The sequence below is a fragment of the Cervus elaphus genome, chromosome 20 (assembly GCF_910594005.1).
Source record: "Cervus elaphus chromosome 20, mCerEla1.1, whole genome shotgun sequence".
In the NCBI taxonomy this organism is placed as follows: Eukaryota; Metazoa; Chordata; class Mammalia; order Artiodactyla; family Cervidae; genus Cervus; species Cervus elaphus.
This window is the reverse complement of record NC_057834.1, coordinates 55,768,546-55,787,158: the sequence shown is the minus strand read 5'-3', so window position 1 is coordinate 55,787,158 and position 18,613 is coordinate 55,768,546. Positions and strand designations below refer to the sequence as shown.

At 42.0% G+C, this 18,613-nt stretch overlaps 1 long non-coding RNA gene and 1 pseudogene across 1 annotated transcript in view; one reads left to right on the top strand and one right to left on the bottom strand.

The window, feature by feature from the left end:
* Positions 1-2,887: 2,887 nt before the first annotated feature.
* Positions 2,888-13,075, bottom strand: LOC122676738 (annotated as a pseudogene).
* A 1,745-nt stretch (positions 13,076-14,820) lies between these two features.
* Positions 14,821-18,613, top strand: part of LOC122678084 — a 13,856-nt gene continuing 10,063 nt past the window's right edge. The window contains exon 1 of the long non-coding RNA XR_006335995.1: positions 14,821-14,954. This is a non-coding gene — a long non-coding RNA (uncharacterized LOC122678084). The remainder of the gene's footprint in view (positions 14,955-18,613) is intronic.

Sequence of the window (18,613 nt, the reverse complement as noted above, 5' to 3'; positions counted from 1 at the left end):
TCTGTGTTTCCTGTCTAGAGAAGATCCTTTAGCATTTGTTGAAGAGCTGGTTTGGTGGTGCTGAATTCTCTCAGCTTTTACTTGTCTGTAAAGCTTTTGAATTCTCCTTCACATCTAAATGAGATCCTTGCTGGGTACAGTAATCTGGGTTGTAGGTTATTTTCGTTCATCACTTTAAGTATGTCCTGCCATTCCTTTCTGGCCTGAAGAGTTTCTATTGAAAGGTCAGCTATTATTCTTATGGGAATCCCCTTGTGTGTTATATGTTGTTTCTCCCTTGCTGCTTTTAATATTTGTTCTTTGTGTTTGATCTTTGTTAATTTGATTAATATGTGTCTTGGGGTGTTTCGCCTTGGGTTTATCCTGTTTGGGATTCTCTGGGTTTCTTGGACTTGGGTGGCTATTTCCTTAGCCATTTTAGGGAAGTTTTCAACTATTATCTCCCCAAGTGTTTTCTCATGGCCTTTCTTTTTGTCTTCTTCTTCTGGGACTCCTATGATTCGAATGTTGGGGCGTTTCACGTTGTCCCAGAAGTCCCTGAGGTTGTCCTCATTTCTTTTGATTCTTTTTTCTTCTCTGCTTCATTTATTTCCACCATCTTATCTTCTATCTCACTTATCCTATCTTCTGCCTCCATTATTCTACTGTTGGTTCCCTCCAGAGTGTTTTTGATCTCATTTATTGCATTATTCATTTTTAATTGACTCTTTTTTATTTCTTCTAGTTCCTTATTAAACATTCCTTGCATCTTCTCAATCCTTGTCTCCAGGCTATTTATCTGTAACTCCATTTTGTTTTCAATATTTTGGATCATTTTTATTATCATTATTCTAAATTCTTTTTCAGGTAGACTCCCTATCTCCTCCTCTTTTGTTTGGCTTGGTGGGCATTTTTCATGTTCCTTTACCTGCTGGGTATTTCTCTGCCTTTTCGTCTTACTTAGATTGCTGTGTTTGGGGTGGTCTTTCTGTATTCTGGTAGTCTGTGATTCCTTTTTATTGTGGAGGTTTCTCCCAGTGGGTGTGGTTGGATGATTGTCTTGTCGAGGTTTCCTGATTAGGGAAGCTTGCGTCCATGTTCTGGTGGGTGGAGCTGGATCTCTTCTCTCTGGAGTGCAATAGAGTGTCCAGTAGTGAGTTTTGAGATGGGTCTATGGGTTTGGTGTGACTTGGGCAGCCTGTATATTGACGCTCAGGGTTATGTTCCTGCGTTATGTAGTTTTCCCCGTCTACACTCCTCAGGCTCCAGGCTGCTCTGCAGGGAGCGGGCCTTGAGTTGCGTGCACTTCCCAGGCCTAAGTCACTCAAGTTCAAGTTCTCGGGTACTCCACAAAGATGCAGACTCGGTTGGGCCTGCATTTTGTGCCTTCCCCTCAGAGCAGCTCAGGCAGCCAGGAGCTTGACGAGCACACTCTCCCCAGGTGCAGCACGACTTCTCCCCTCCCCAGTCCCAGCCTCAGTTTCCAGGCGCATCTGGTCCAGTGCACCTTGTGTCTCTTCTGGGGAGCTGTCTCTAGCTGTGACCCTCCCGGCGGATGCCAACCATCCAGAATCTCAGGAAGTCTTTGGTTAGAAATGGGAAGCCCATTTGCAGTTTGGTAGGGGATGCCCTCTCTGGGGCCGAGTTTGCCCCTTTCCCCTCCCCGCTGCCTCCTGCCTCCTGCGGGGGATGGGCTGGTCCGCAGCCGGCTAGCTCTTCTCTGGTATTTGCTCAGTCCTTTGTTCCTAAGTAATGCTGCCAGCTCCTCTCCTCTCCGTTCAGACCCCCCTTGCTGGTGGTGGCTGCGGGCGTCTAGGGTACTTTTCTGCTGGGAGTTACTTTTAGGCATGTAATCTGTGGGTTTTATTTATTTTTCCTCCCAGTTAGGTTGCCCCCAGACCCGCCTGTGAGAGGGTTTCCTGGTGTTTGGAAACTTCCTCTATTAAGACTCCCTTCCCGGGATGGATCTCCATCCCTGACTCTTTTGTCTCTTTTTATCTTTTATATTTTGTCCTACCTCCTTTCGAAGACAATGAGCTGCTTTTCTGGGCATGTGATGTCCTCTGCTAGTGATCAGAAGTTGTTTGTGGAGTTTGTTCAGCATTCAAATGTTCTTTTGATGAATTTGTGGGGGAGAAAGTGGTCTCCCCATCCTATTCCTCCACCACCTTAGCTCCTCCTCTGGATCTGATTTTAACAATAACTACGTAATTGTCATTTGATGCCTCAGTTCTTTCCACTGTAAAATAAGATTGGGGCGTTAAACTCAAACGCTTTCAGGCCCAGGCAGGTAAATTGAATCTGTTAGGCAGCCTGAGAGTACATGTAGGGTATAATGGCAAAAAAGGCAGTGAGTATTCAGATTCATGAAAACTGTACTGTTCTCCTCAAAAACAAACACACACAACAACTGTTTTCTCATCAGATTTGGCCATCAGAGCACCTGTTTAAAAAGCTCTAGTAGGTTTCTGTTTACTTAAAAATTCTTGAGTCATCAGTTGCTCTGGCTCACTTTCTTTTTTAAGAATGGAGAGAAAATTGTGATGGAGAAAAGAGTGCTAGGAGTGGTGAAAACCTCCAACCAGGGACCCTCATGCAGAAACCACCATCTCCTTGACACCCATGCTATGTTCAGCCAGATACCATGCCTCCTGTTCTCATCCATCAATTAACAGATCCCCCAACAGCTGTTGCTAACTTTCAAACTGGAATCAAATACTAAGTTGTTTATTGCAAGGAACCTCGAAGATGTTTGAAGATTTCTGAGTTTATTAGTTTCATGAAGCTGTGAGTGAAGCTGTTGTGAGCTGAAGAAATCAGGGTTGTTTGAAATGTTGCCCTCACCCCAGAGGCATCAGGGCAACTACAGAGTCCTCAGGGAGAGTGGAAATGGCTGCCTCGCATTTCTTTAGGTGGAGAGGGCAAAGCCCACCTAGTTGTTGGCCGTGTTGAAGACAGTAAAACTCCTTGAGGAAGACATCACCCAGAATCCACAGGGACTTCCTGCTGGAGGAGAACAGTTCCCAGCATGCAGTAGTCATTGTTCTGAAGAAACAGCGGACAGACCATCACCAGTGGCACTGCAGAGGCCTTGCCCCATGAAAATGTCCCCCACCCTATGTCCCATGACACCTGGGGGCCCCTAACTTCTTGTTCACCCTCAGTCCTGCCCCTTGGAAATACCCATAGGTGCCCAGATGCGAGCTGGGACACAGAACAGCCTCTGGGCCCATATAAGCACATATGCAGGGATCCTGGGGCGAATACGTACATTGAAGACATAGGCGGAGGGCAGCAGTGGGAGCTGGGACCTGCCGATGGTGAAGGTGATGGTAGGCAGGCTCTCCACATAGTCGCAGCTTACCACAAACTGAGAGAGAAAAGGCAATGCTGCAGAACGCCTGGGACTGTGGGCCCAGAAAAGGGCCCAAGGCCCTCTTTTCCTGTGGGACTCTCTTCTCCACCATCCAGTAGAGACTGTTGCAGAGACTGGAAGGCCAGGCCTGACTCCCAAGTGCAACACTGACCAACCCTTTGGCTTCTTGATTCCTCCCTTAAACACACCTCAGCCCTTAGATTTTGGGAGTACAGATATGGTCATAAGGAGTTCGGCTTTTCTAGGACCAAATTCTAACCTCAAATCATAGAGAAAAAGCATGGGCACACATTTGTACAAGTATAGTCATACCCTCTCATGTCCACATGTGTATGCATCAGTCCATGTATTCATCTCTCTCTCTCTCTCTCTCTCACACACACACACACACACAGATATTTGCATGCAAGGAAAAGCAAACCAGATATGGGTACCAAGGGGAGCAGACATGGGGACAGAAGGCTATTCAGAGTAAAGCCCAAAGGTGCATTCCTAGCGAAGGAAGACAACCAAGTGGAATGGAGAAGTGCACTGTGCCCTGACTCTATTTCATGCAAATGACAGCAGCCAGACTGAGCTGAAATGTGCTCCTAGAACCTACGATGGACAAGCAGCACCTCCTGACAACCACTCAGAGCAACCTCACAGTCTGGATGGAGTTAGTATTACTCCCTCTCCTTTCCCTTCTTTGCTTTGGAGGTTCAAGCTTTGTCTTCACCAGTTCTGTCCTGCCGGGGGTTTGCATCCCCCACGCTTCCTCCTCCCTCTCATGAACTCATGCTGTCGGGCTCCTGTCCTGAGGCCACCTGGATGTGCAGAGAAACCCTTGGCTTCTGGTTTCTCACATCACCATTCTCATTCTCCTGGGCTCCCATTGCCTGCAGGAAGGAGGTCATGAACTGCTGGGGAACAGCCAGCAGGAAAGTCCCGGTATCCACAATGGCCTGGCAGCCTTCAGAACACCAACCAGTGGCCTGGTCATAATGGCAAACCTGACAGAGACGCCAGCACAAAGAAAAAGTCAGGTGCCTCTTCTGCAAACATTATTCTTGTCCTCCTCTTATCACCCACCAGTTCAGGAGCTCTAACACTCTGCATCTTCCAAGAAGCAGGGCCACTCTATGACACATCTGCCCACATGATGCTACTGGGCCTTTGTGATTACTGGAATAATAGCCTCAGTCTTGGACTGGTGACCTCTCCAGTCCTTAGAAAGAAAAACTGTGCATGTCTTCTTTAATCTACTTGTGCCAGGTTTTTCCAGTGTCCCAGCAATTAGGACATACAACCTGTGAAACGAGCACAGGTAAATACTATTGGATTCAAAGAGAGATCACCATAGACTGGGCCTCCAGGAGAGGTTTTTGAGGAGATAGGAATTAATCCAGGCTCTGAAGTTTGCCTAAAGTTCAAATAAGCACAGAGGAGAAGAGGGGTACACCAGGTGATACAAACAAAAGAAGCAAGGAAGTTATGACAAGGTGCAAGGACTTGATGACATCTATGCTTCAGATCAGGAAGTAGTGGGAAGGCCATATTGATAGGTAAGGCCTAGGTTTTATATGGTCTTTAATACAGGGCCAAGGCATTTTGTCTTTAAACTTGCATGCAATGGAAAATACTTGGCAGCTTTAAGTGTAGAAGTAACAGACTCACGATCATGAATTTGGAGATCTGATAAGCTTGTGCTCAAATTTCAAAATTCATGAAATGTGTGACTTTGGATAACTTACTAACCTCTGAGCCTTGATTTCTTTCTATCTATAGAATGCAATATAATGCTGACATCCTTATAGAATTATATATTTTTATATGCAATAGTATAGTGAAATATTTAGCATAATATCTGGAATATGGAAAACACCAGTGACAGCATTCAATTCAGTTCAGTTCAGTCACTTAGTCGTGTCCACCTCTTTGAGACCCCATGGACCACAACATGCCAGGCTTCCCTGTCCATCACCAACTGCCAGAGCTTACTCAAATTCATGTCCATTGAGTCGGTGATGTCATCCAACCATCTCATCCTGTGTCGTCCCCTTCTCTTCCCACCTTCAATCTTTCCCAGCATCAGGGTCTTTTTGAAAGAGTCAGTTATTTGCATGAGGTGGCCAAAGTATTGGAGTTTCAGCTTCAGCATCAGTCCAATGATATTCAGTACTGATTTCCTTTAGGATGGACTGGTTTGATCTCCTTGCAGTCCAAGAAACTCTCAAGAGTCTTCTCCAACACCATGGTTCAAAACCAGATGGTCAATACCAAAGTCAGATTGATTATATTCTTTGCAGCCAAAGATGGAGAAGCTCTATACAGTCAGCAAAACAAGACTGGGAGCTGACTGTGGCTCAGATCATGAACTCCTGATTACAAAATTCAGAGTTAAATTGAAGAAAGTAGGGAAAACCACTAGACCATTCAGGTATGATCTAAATCAAATCCCTTACGATTATACAGTAGAAGTGACAAACAGATTCAAGGGGTTAGATCTGACAGACAGAGTGCCTGAAGAACTATGGATGGAGGTTCATGACATTGTACAGGAGGCAGCGATCAAGACCATCCCTAAGAAAAAGTGACAGCATTACTCTTGCTCATGATGGAAGTGGGTAGAGATTATGCTGATGGGATAATGAGGTTTTAAGAACAAAGATGTGAATTCAGAGGGCCTAAGAATGACCAACCTGCCGGCGTGGCAAAGTCCAGTGGCCAGTTCTAAAGGTTCAGTCAAGAGCTAGACGCCAGCATCTACTGGGCTCCAGGACCACCTCAGCCTGGAGGTTTGGTGATTAAGAAATCCATGTCATGAGAGGGACGGGCAATACTGTCATGCTGGGAGATTACGGGAATGCCCATAATCCCTAGGAACTGTCCACTCTACGTACTCCTGGATGGCAATCTGCCAGTACAGCTCCCAGGTGACAGGGGTCCTGACAATCTCACCAGAACAGAGCTGAGCGTCCACGCCTCCCAGGATAAGCTCTCCACCATACTGATAAGCTGGCTGTCTGGGGAGAAAGGCCAAGTGCATGAGTCCTGCAGCACAGATGGGTTGGGTAGTTCCTCTCTCTCCTCCTCCCTTTCCTCTCTCCCTCAGACACAGAGGAACTGCAGAACAAGGGTGTGCTGGCCTCTCAGCTGCTCCGCACACTCTACCTAGCTCAAGGTACTATAGAGAGGAGAAGTCTCAGAGAAACATCCAAAACGTCAGAGACTTGGAAACACAGACTCCGTCATAAAGGAGAGGACAGGCACCTGAAAATAGACTATAAGAGTATCCCAGAGAGGCCTTCCCTGGACAGGGAGAGGATAAGAAGAAACCCCACTGAGAGTACCTGGGATGGGGCCTGACGAAGACCCCAAGTGTGCCATGATGGGGATGCTCCTATCAGGGTCAATTTGATAACTAGGCCTCCTGTGTGTTTACTACCTGGGCCTGCCAGTCCTCAGAGTAAGCTATTTGGATCAGGTACCCTGAGGACCATGTGTTTAGGAATAAAGGATCAGGGAGTAAAGTTTGCCATGAAGTTTGAGTCCAGATGAAAAGTACTGGATTTCTGATTAAGACTTTTGAGATGGAGTCTTGGCTTCATGCCTACCAGATACTGAACTTGTTTAACATTCACAACATGTTTAAGCCTCCATTTCCTCACTGGCAAAATGAGGCCAATAGGATTTTTCAGATGTCATTTGAAGTTATTGCTACAAGAATATTTTATAAAGCCAGAGGTGTTATTATAGTTATCACTTCACTTCTCTTCTCTTTATAGTAAATGCTCATGGAGCTTGTTCAATCATTCTACAGCTGTGCAAATCCAACACAGCAATCTCTGGATTTACTGAACAAATGTTGAAGGAGCATTGTTCATTTTTAAGAAGAGAGTCATCATATGGCTAGTATGGTCATTATGAAAAATTCTTCCAGTGCATTTAAAATAAAATTCCCCCCAAAATGTAATTACAAATTTTCAGAAATATATGTGGGATTGTATATAGCACATTATACTCATTTTATCAGGAAACTTTTTTTTACCTGGGCTCTGTCTGATGTTGAGTTGTCCAAAGCCCCCACAGAGCCTCATTTGATGGGCCCTTCCCTGGACAAGGATTCTTACCAAGAGGAGTAGAAGCTGAAGAAGGGTTGGGTCAGCTTGTCCTACTACAGCATGTTCTGCATGACTGTTGGGTTGCCCCCCCACCGCCAAGCTGGGGTAGGCCATTTCCATAATCCCATCAAAGTTTGAATAGTAGAAAGGGTTGCTGGGCTCATTCTCACTCAGGCCAAACTCATGGTTATAAATGACAATATTCTGAGCCTGGAGTGAGCAGACAGAGAGCTTCACAATTCAGGTGGGTAAATTCTTTCAGACTTAGGTGCCCGGGGTCTGGGATCTAGAACCCCTCTCAGGAGAGGAAGTTGGCTTTTTTCATGCTGAGCTCAAACATGAGGGCAAGGGTGGAAAGGGAACGGGCAACAGCATCACTCAACCATGTGTATCCCAGAAAAAAATAGGTAGGTATTGGGGAAGCAGAGGCAATCACTTCCTGGAGTTATAGTTTCCACATCCATTTACAGTGAAAGAATAGGTTTTTCTATTCTCCTATTTCTTTTTCTATTTATAAAACTGCTTTTATCCTCAACAATCCATGTGCAAAAACAACAAAGAACTCTGAGAATTAGACATGAGGAAATAAGAGAATAGTGAAAGGACAAGTCATCAAATATCCAAAGTGAAACTGTGTGGAGGAGAGAGGGGGTTTATTCTAGGTGGTTCCAGGGGGCAGAGTTAAGACTAGGAAGCAAAGTCGAAAGGCACAGCAACCTTAACATCACATAAAGAGCTTTCGGCAGTCAGGACTGCTGTGGAAGCCTGTCTTGGGAGGAAGATTGAATTACATGGCCTTTGACATCCTTTCCACCTCTTAGCTCCCAGGGAGGTTGTACTAAATTAGTAATTATGGATTTTTCTGGAAGCTTAAGGCTCTAGAAACTAGGGGGGAAACCACAGAGCCTCCACAGCTGTGAGAACATCACTCACAGTCACAGTGTCATATTCCAGGACCATACTCAGGCTTCTGCTCCCACAGGACAGCGTATAGGTTTGTCCATTGACACTGAAGGTGAAGGACTTGCTGGGGTTGAACTCACAGTAGTGTGAGTGGCTATAGGAAGATGAAATATTAGTGTCAGTCATTAATTTCCAAAATACTTGAAGACAACTTACCCTTGATAACCTGGGGTCATCAGACCATGGATGTGATAGGGCCTCAGCCTCAGCAACTTTGTGCGGTAAACACACTATGTTGGCCACAGCTAAGCCTGTCCCCTTGGATAACATACATTGCCAAAATTCTCTCCAACCCACTGTCCCTGAGGGATGGATCTCTTCAAAATGCCAAGAATTCCAGCCCATGGGAGAGAGCTGAGCAAAAGAACAAAGTAGAAAGGAATGGAAGCCTCAGTCTATGTCTGCTGTCTCTCCCCAGAACTGTCAGCACTTCTGAAATGTAGACCAAAAGCAAGACATCCAGATATTCCCAACTTTAGCAGGAAGAGCTAATGTTTATGCAGCAAGAACTCTGGACTTAGCAGTATAAGCCTGTGCTCAATTTGGATGCTGCCCCTCCCATTCAGGGGTGGTAGTGATGGTGGTGTACTCACAACAGGCCTCAGTCTGGCAGTAGGTGGACAGCACCCACAGGTTGGAGGAGCCCGTGTCAAAGGGGACCAGGAAATTTTGGGGTGGTGTTCCAATGCTGATCTCCCCAAAGTAGAAAGGCTGCAAAGAAAGGTTTGTCACCCTCATTAAGCAGCCAAGCCTTATCCAAAGGATGGGGAAGAAGTTGGCCCACTTGAAGTCACATTTTGCTCAAATGATTTCCTTGGGGAATAAGAGGCTTCTCCCACCAATTCTCCTTTCCACTTGGAGTCAAATGTTCTCAGTATTCCACTTTTTTATCCCTAATTGCAAACCTTTGACCATCTAAGACCTGGTCTGGAAAGACAATATCCTCTTCCAAAAGTGTTCTCTGCTTTGTAATATCAGACTACCCAAAGAAGGAGAAGAATCTCTTCTTTCTCTTTTCCCAGCGTCTATCCACTGTCCAGCTTTACGGACACATGCCTGCATTCACACATACACACGTACACACTAGTCTCCCCTTCTCTTCTAATATTAGATACTTTCACCACCATTCTCCTCCTTCCTGGTCACATACTTGCAAAGGGAGCTAGAGAGTCTAGAGTGAAAGGTAGCATGGAAAGAAGAGAAGTTTTATTAAGAGATAGTTTTAGTTCTAGGTGAATTGGGGTCGGTTGGGTCATTTGCCTGCCTCTAGTTCCTCTATCTGTAAAATGTGGCATTTGAAATAGGAGATCCATTAAAGTAACTTCCAGCTCTGAGACTCTATGTATGTTAAGGTGCCTATGCAGATATTGTAGCCTCAAGAACATTCAAACAATTGCTCTAGGTTCCTGTGAATCTTTTCAGAAAAGGGAGATTATATACAGTGTGTGGAGCCAGTGTATATTTTGCCTGGTGGACTTGCATATATTTTCCTTCTTTCCCCTGCAGCTCATTGTTAGGATGTTCTTTCAGTCTCTCAATTGACTTGAACATTCCCACTATGAATCACTTTACTACATAGACAAGGCTGTAGAGAGATGAGCCAGTAATAAGAGGAAAGGAGGGAGGAAAGGAGGAAGAAAGAAGAGAGGAAAGAAAGAAAGAAAGGGAGCTACTATACTATTAGCAGGTCTGCATGTGAGCTCAGTTGCATCTGACTCTTTGTAACCCCATGGACTACAGCCCATCAGCTCCTCTGTCCATGGGATTTTCCAGGCAAGAATATTGGAGTGGATTATTGCCTTTTCTAAGGGATCTTCCTAACCCAGGGATCAAACCTGTCTCCTGCAGTTCCCACACTGGCAGGCAGATTCTTTACCACTGAGAAGCCCATACTATTAGCACCAACTTGTAACTTTCAGATACTTTCTACAGGAATGTGAAACTTAGGTTCAATAACTAGTACAAAATCAAAGCTAATGAGAGGCACAAATAGGTATTTAACAATGGTTATTGACTGAGGGTCATGAACACCACATCCCACTTCACTTACATCCAGGTAGTTGGTGGAGGGCTCATAAGCAAGAGCATTAATACCAAAATGATACTTGGCAACTGGATCAACATTTGGGTGGTTCTTTAGGAATTTCTCCAGTATATCCTACTCCTCCTTTGCCTCTCAGATAGACTTGCCTTTTCTCAGGATGATTCTGCAGAAGGTAGGGTAAACCAAACGAATGAGCTTCACACATCCCATCACAGCAGTCCCTTCAAGGACCTAACCTAGGGCTTCCAAACTTCTTCAGCACTCTACCCAAAAGAGCTTCTTTTAGGAAATGCTCCCAGATTTTAGCAATTTCTGACCACCACAGTCATTCAAGTATTTCCAGCATGGAAATACACTACACCATATATTTGGTTTTATACTTATAAACTGTTTCCAGAGAAGAAATGCCTGTTTCTCCCCAGTCCCTCCTGTAAGCTGAGGCAGGGATCATGCATCCTTTCTTCTTAAGCAACGAAACACCCAACACACAATCTCTCTCTCTCTCTCTTTCTCTCTCTCTCTCTCTCTCTCATACCATTCATTTAAGTCTTGACCCACAGCAGTGGCCCAACACCAGTTCATGATATCAAGGAACAATCTGACTGCCTTTCCAAGAGGCTTGTGGAAGAAGTCCTTTGCTCTTCTCTAGGTTGTCGTGCTCATTCACACAAATTCATGATGAAACTAAATCCCAATACACACCTTACCATGCCCTCTGAGAACAAATCAAGACCAAGACCAGGATCTTCATGGTGCTGATTTTCCACTGTCTAACAGCACACAGAACACAGTGGCAGGCCCAAGGGTTGGGACACACAGAAAGAGGTTGGGTCTCTCTCTTATACCCTGATTTACCTTGTACTTTTCATTTCTAGGCACATGGGCTTTCCTATCTTTGTACCAGCTTGTGCCCCTGCACATTCATGGATCCTGTTTGTTTTTCTCTCTGGCAAGTATCAAGGACTTTAATATCCGCTTTGTAGCCAACTTAAAAAGCAATTAGTGGGTTTGCTGAGGGGATCTAAAGATTGGGATGTGATAACTAACATAAAATGCATGGTGAACAAAGGATCCTGGTACTCTTGTCCACTGGGAAATGGCTGCTGGCAACTTCAGTTGGAACAATGGAACAGTTTGCTCTTTGGCTTCAAGTGACGTGCTTTTTTGAGATTTACAGCCTTTACTCTCTACTTATTCTGCTCCTTTTCCTTCCTCTTCCCTTGATCAGTCTCACCTATAGCCTTCCATATAAGATTCTAATAGTCCATGACACAATATGCTCTTTATTTTTTTAGTTCATGAATTTACTGAATGCCTACTCTTGTCACTTCTCACTGAGCTCTGGGAGTACAAAGATAATTAAGAAATGGTCCTTGTATGTAAACATCCACATTCCTGCTGGAATGACTGATACATACTCAAATCATGAGGCTATGTGGCTTGAATGTTATCATTCCAGGCATTCAAATGGATGTTGAATGAATGAGAATGAAAATAACAGTATTCATAAAACAAGCAGAGAGGAAGTGATAGATCCTGGTAGGATTAAAAGGCTTCACAGAAGAGGTAACATTTGAGTAACAATCTTACAGGAAGCTAGATGAAGAAGTAAGGGAAGTGGAAAAGCCATTGGAGGCAGAAGAAAAGCTTGAGCAATAACAAAGAAGGGTGAAATTGTGTGAGGAGTTCAAAGAACATTAGGATGAATGAATGTAGCCAAGAAGGGCAATTCCTAATATGGTTCCTCACCAGCCAAGACACATCTAAAGGAACTGCACTGGATCTGCACAATTCTTATCATGCTAATTGTAGCTCAGAAAATTATTTTCTACTCAAGAAACCATTTTTGAAACGAAAAGGACTATAAAGGTGAAATAGGAAGTCTCTAGTTTATAATTATATTAAAGTAGTACCTTCAGTATTTTAACTATTTTTCTATCAAATTATTTATGATATGCCTCATAACTGATAAAACCACACCAGAGTACCATGAATGGAACTACTAGACTACAGTACTTGGTACCAATATAAGCATGATTGTATGGCATGTTGATGCATATTTATTTAAAGCATTCTGTTATTGCCTCAGCTGTTAATAAATGACTATCTGGAGGACAGCTAAAATACTTATTTTCAGAATTCTAAAGGTATTTTTTTCTACATATTCTACATATTTTTATGTATAATTGGATAGACTATGTTAATTTTCTTTATAGACCAGCATGATTGTATAACCTAAAGCCTTTGTATTTTTATAATTCATATCTTTTTCATATATTAAGTGTAGTTAAAAAGTATTTAATTGATTGCTCTCCGTAATTCTTTACTTTTTAAATTTTTAAAACATTTTCAAATTGTTTATACAATTTTTAAAGGTTACTTTCCACTTACAGTTATTGCAAAACACTGGCTGCATTTCCCATGTTATATAAATACATCCTCAAGCCAATAGTTTGTACCTCCACTCTCCCACTCCTAAATTGCCCCTCACCCCCAACTGGTAACCACTGGTTTGTTCTCTAAAACTGTGAGTCTGCTTCTTTTTTGTTATATTATTATATTCTTTTAGATTCCACATATGAGTGATATCTTACTTACCTCCACATCCATCTATATTGCTGTAGATGGCAACATTTTATTCTTTTTATGGCTGAGTGGGATTTCACTGTGTGGGTTTGTCTGTGTTTCTGTGTGCATGTATACATACACATATATAGCACATCTTCTTTATCCATTAATCTATTGATGGGCACTTAGATTGTTTTCATATCTAGGCAATTGTAAATGCTGCTATGAACATTGAGATACATGTTCATAATTCTTTTCAAACTAGTGGGCTTTTTTCCAGATAAATACACAGGAGTAGAACTGATGGGTCATACGGTAGTTCTATTTTAGTTTTTTGAGAAATCTCCATTCTGTTTTCCAGAGTGGCTACACAAAATTACATTCTCCTCAACAGTGTATAAAGGGTCCCTTTTCTCTACATCTTCTTGCCTACATTTGCTATTTGGTTCTTTTTGATGGTAGTCATTCTGAAACATGTGAGGTAATATCTCATTGAGGTCTTGATTTGCATTTCCGTGATGATTAGCAATGTCGAGCATCTTTTCCTGTGCCTGTTGGCTATCTGCATTTACTCTTTGAAAAAATGTCTATTTAGTTTTTCTGTCCATTTTTTAAATCTTTTTTTTTAATGTTGAGTTGTATGAGCTGTTTAAATAGTTTGGATATTAATCTCTTATCTGTCACATCATTTGCAAATATTTTCTCCCATTCAGTAGGTTGTCTTTCCATTTTGTCAATGGTTTACTTTGCTATGCAAAAGCTTTTAAGTATAACTAGTTCCCACTTGCTTATCTTTGTTTTTTATTTCCTTTATTTAGGAGACAGGTCCAGAAACTATTTCTATGATTTGTGTCAAAGAGTGTTCTATGTTTTCTTCTAGTATTCAGTATAGTATAGTATCCAGTCTTACATTTAGGTCTTCAATCCATTTTTAGGTTATTTTTATATATGGTATTAGAAAAAGTTCTAATTTCATTCTTTTACGTGAAGCTATCCAGTTCTCCCCAGCACCACCTATTAAAGAAATTGTCTTCTCTCCACTACATAGTCTTGCCTCCTTTGTCACAGGTTGACTGACCATAGGTGCATGGGTTTATTTCTGGGCTCTTTCCTGTTCCATGGATCCATGTGTCTATTTCTATGCCAGAACCATCCTGCTTTGATTACTGTTGCTTTGCAGATAGTCTGAAGTCAGGGAGTCTCATTCCTCCAGCTCTGTCCTTTTCTCTCAGGATCGCGTTGGCTATTTGGGGTCTTCTGTCTTTCCATACAAATTTTTAAATTATTTGTTCTAGTTCTGAGAAAAACACCATTGGTATTTTGATGGTGATTGCATTGAATCCTTAGATGGCCTTGGGTGTTATGGTCATTTTAACAATACTGATTCTTCCAAGCCAAGAAAATGGTATATCTTTCCATCTGTGTAATCTTCGATTGCTTCATCAGCATCTTCTATTTTTCAAAGTACATATCCTCAGTCTCCTTAAGTAGATTTATTCCTAGGTGTTTTATTCTTTTTATTGAAATGGTAAATAAGATTTCTTGCTTAATTTTTCTTTCTGATCTTTCATTGCTAATGTATAGAAATGCAACAGATTTCTGTGTATTAATTTTGTATCTGCAACTTTATCAAGTTCATTGATGAGTTCTAGTAGTTTTCTGGTAGCATCTTTAGGATTTTCTATGTGCAGTATCAGGTCATCTGCAGTGACAGTTTTATTTCTGCTTTTCCAATTTGGATTACTTTTCTTTTTCTTCTCTGACTGCTATGCCTAGAAGGCTTCCAAAAATATGTTGAATAAAACTGGCGAGAGTGGGCATTCTTATCTTCTTCCTGATCTTAGAGGAAATGCTTTCAGTTTTCACCATTGAGTATGATATTAGCTATGGGTTTTTCATAGATGGCCTTTATTACATTGAGGTATCATCCCTCTATGCCTACTCTCTGGAAAGTCTTTATCAAAAATGTATGTTGAATTTTTTCAAAAGCTTTTTCTATATCTTTTGAGATGATCATATGGTTTTTTATTCTTCAATTTGTTAATATGATGTGTCACATTGATTGGTTTGCAGATGATGAAAAATCCTTATATCCCTGGGATAAATCCTTCTTGATCATGGTGTCTGATCCTTTTAAAGTATTACTGGATTTGGTTTGCTAGTACTTTGTTGAGAATTTTTGTGTTTGCGTTCATCACAATTACAGCGATATTGACCTGTAATTTTCTTTTTTTATTGTATCTTGTCTGGCTTTGGTATCAGTGTAACACTAGCCTCATAGAATGAGTTGGGAAGCATTCTTCGCTCTCAATTTTTTGAAATAGTTTGAACAGGATAGGCATTAACTCTTCTCTAAATATTTGGTAGAGTCACCTATGAAGCCAATTGGTCCTGGGCTTTTTTTGCTGGGCGTTTTTTCTTATGGATTCAATTTCATTACCGTTAATTGATCTATCCACAGTTTCTGTTTATTTCTGGTTCAGTCTTGGGAGATTGCACCTTTCTAAAAATTTGTCCCTTTCTTCCAGGTTGTCCATTGTATTGGCATATAATTGTTCATGGTTGTCTTTTATGATCCTTTGTACTTCTGTGGTGTTGGCTGAAACATCTCCTTTTTCATTTCTGATTTTATTGGTTTGGGGCCTCTCCATTCTTTTCTTGATGAGTCAGGCTAAAGGTGTATCCATTTTCCTCATCTTTTCAAAGAATCAGTTTTTAGTTTCATTTATCTTTTCTATTGTTATTTTAAATTGTAGTTGATTTCTAGTCCAAAATTATTTACTTTTTAAAAAGTATGTGAAAATTTAATGAATTGACTCAGTTCAGTTCAGTCTCTCAGTCGCGTCCAACTCATTGTGACCCCATGGACTGCAGCACATCAGGCTTCCCTGTTCATCACCAACTCCTGGAACTTACTCAAACTCATGTCCATCACGTCAGTGATGCCATCCAACCATCTCATCTTTTGTCGTCCCCTTCTTCTCCCACCTTCAGTCTTTCCCAGCATCAGGGTCTTTTCCAATGAGTTGGTTCTTTGCATCAGGTGGCCAAAGTATTGGAGTTTCAGCTTCAGCATCAGTCCTTCCAATGAATATTCAGGACTGATCTCCTTTAGGATGGACTGGTTGGATCTCCTTGCAGTCCAAGGGACTCTCAAGAGTCTTCTCCAGCATCACAGTTCAAAAGCATCAATTCTTTGGTGCTCAGCTTTCTTTATAGTCCAACTCTCACACCCACACATGACTACTGGAAAAACAATAGCTTTGACTAGATGGACCTTTGTTGGCAAAGTAATGTCTCTGCTTTTTAATATGCTGTCTAGATTGGTCACAGCTTTTCTTCCAAGGAGGAAGCGTCTTTTAATTTCATGGCTGCAATCACCATCTGCAGTGATTTTGGAGCCTCCAAAAATAAAGTCTCTCACTGTTTCCACTGTTTCCCCATCTATTTCCCATGAAGTGATTGGACCAGATGCCATGATCTTAGTTTTCTGAATGCTGAGCTTTAAGGCAGCTTTTTCACTCTCCTCTTTCACTTTCATCAAGAGGCTCTTTAGTTCCTCTTCACTTTCTGCCACAAGGGTGGTGTCATCTGCATATCTGAGGTTATTGATATTTCTCCCAGCAATCTTGATTCCAGCTGTGCTTCATCCAGCCTGGCATTTTGCATGATGTACTCTGCATATAAGTTAAATAAGCAGGGTGACAATATACAGCCTTGATGTACTCCTTTTCCTATTTGGAACCAGTCTGTTGTTCCATGTCCAGTTCTAACTGTTGCTTCCTGACCTGCATACAGGTTTCTGAAGAGGCAGGTCAAGTGGTCTGGTATTCCCATCTCTTTCAGAATTTTCCACAGTTTATATTGTGATCCATACAGTCAAAGGCTTTGGCATAGTCAATAAAGAGGACATTAAAGTTTTATTAATCTAGAGTATAATACACATAATACCTTCTATATGTCACTTATGCATAGTTTTTTGTTTTTATTTTTTTAATGTATTTTTATTTATTTTCTTCTTAATTTACGTATTTGGCTGTGTCAGGTCTTAGTTGTAACATGCAGGATTTTTGTTGCGGTGAGCAGGCTTCTCTCTAGTTGTGGCATGCAGGTTCAGTAGTTGTAGCACATGGGTTTAGTTGCTCTGAAGCATGTGAGATCTTAGTTCCCCAAACAAGGATGAAACCCATATCCCCTGCATTACGAGGCAGATTCTTAAACACCAGGCCACCAGGGAAATACCTATAAAGTCCCTATAGATTTTTAGATTGTAGCCTTTTGGAAGCATTTAGTGAAAGAGGCCAGTTAGCAAAATGATTCTCTAGGAAAGTTGCAGTTGGCAGAGGGAAGTTGCTGGAACTTTGTCATGCTTCTACCCTAAAGCTTTTCACACATGCACAAATCCAAAGAAGTTTCCAATTTCACTTGTATGATTTAATATTTCTTTATAGAAATAAACTCTTAAAGGAAAACTCAAGAGCTGCAGAAGCTATGCTTATAGTAATAACTCTCACTGAACATTAACTTTATACCAAGCACTTATTTCCTCTAATCATTGTAACAATTTTATGAGGTTAATTTAGCTTCCCCATGATCACATAGTCAATAAAAGGCAAAGCTAGGATTTCAACCAACAAAGGTCCGTCTAGTCAAAGCTACGGTTTTTCCAGTAGTCATGTATGGATGTGAGAGTTGGACTATAAAGAAAGCTGAGCACCAAAGAATTGATGCTTTTGAATTGTGGGGTTGGAGAACTCTTGAGAGTCCCTTGGACTGCAGGGAGATCCAACCAGTCCGTACTAAAGGAAATCAGTCCTGAATATTCATTGGCAGGACTGATGCTGAAACTGAAACTCCAATACTTTGGCCACCTGATGCAAAGAACCAACTCATTGGAAAAGACCCTGATGCTGGGAAAGATTGAAGGCGAGAGGAGATGGGGACAACAAAGGATGGGATGGTTGGATGGCATCACCGACGTGATGGACATGAGTTTGGGAAGGCTCCAGGAGTTGGTGATGGACAGGGAAGCCTGGCGTGCTGCAGTCCATGGGGTCGCAAAGAGTCAGACACGACTAAGCGGCTGAACTGAACTGAGGATTTCAAGTCTGGTTTGTCTGAACTCAGCTTCTGTCTAACCATGACTTCCTTTCCTAGGGCCTCTGTGTGCAGTCTCTTTGCTTTAATGTGCATGTAAGCATCAACTTGAATGATAATAACAGAGATATTTATATTTGATTTAATTTTTATTGAAAGGTAGTCTAATTCTCTCATACTCTTAATTTTTCTTCCTGCCTCCATTTAAAAAGAAAAAAAAAATGCAATCATGCATGCTGCTGCCACCTAGCGGCAATATTTCTAACTTAGAAAAACAGGTTTTAGAAATCTTGAAAGGAAGATTTTATGTGACTTCAAAATTCAAATTAGAAAGTGAGCAAAGTACATAGCATCCGCAGGTCACTTTCCTAGGAAGACACAACTGGTACCTGCTCCTGTCAGCCCCTGTCATGCCCCTGTCAGCCTGCACCTTGCTGCCTTCCTACCCATGTTAGACAGCCAAACTATCTGCTTGCCAGCAGT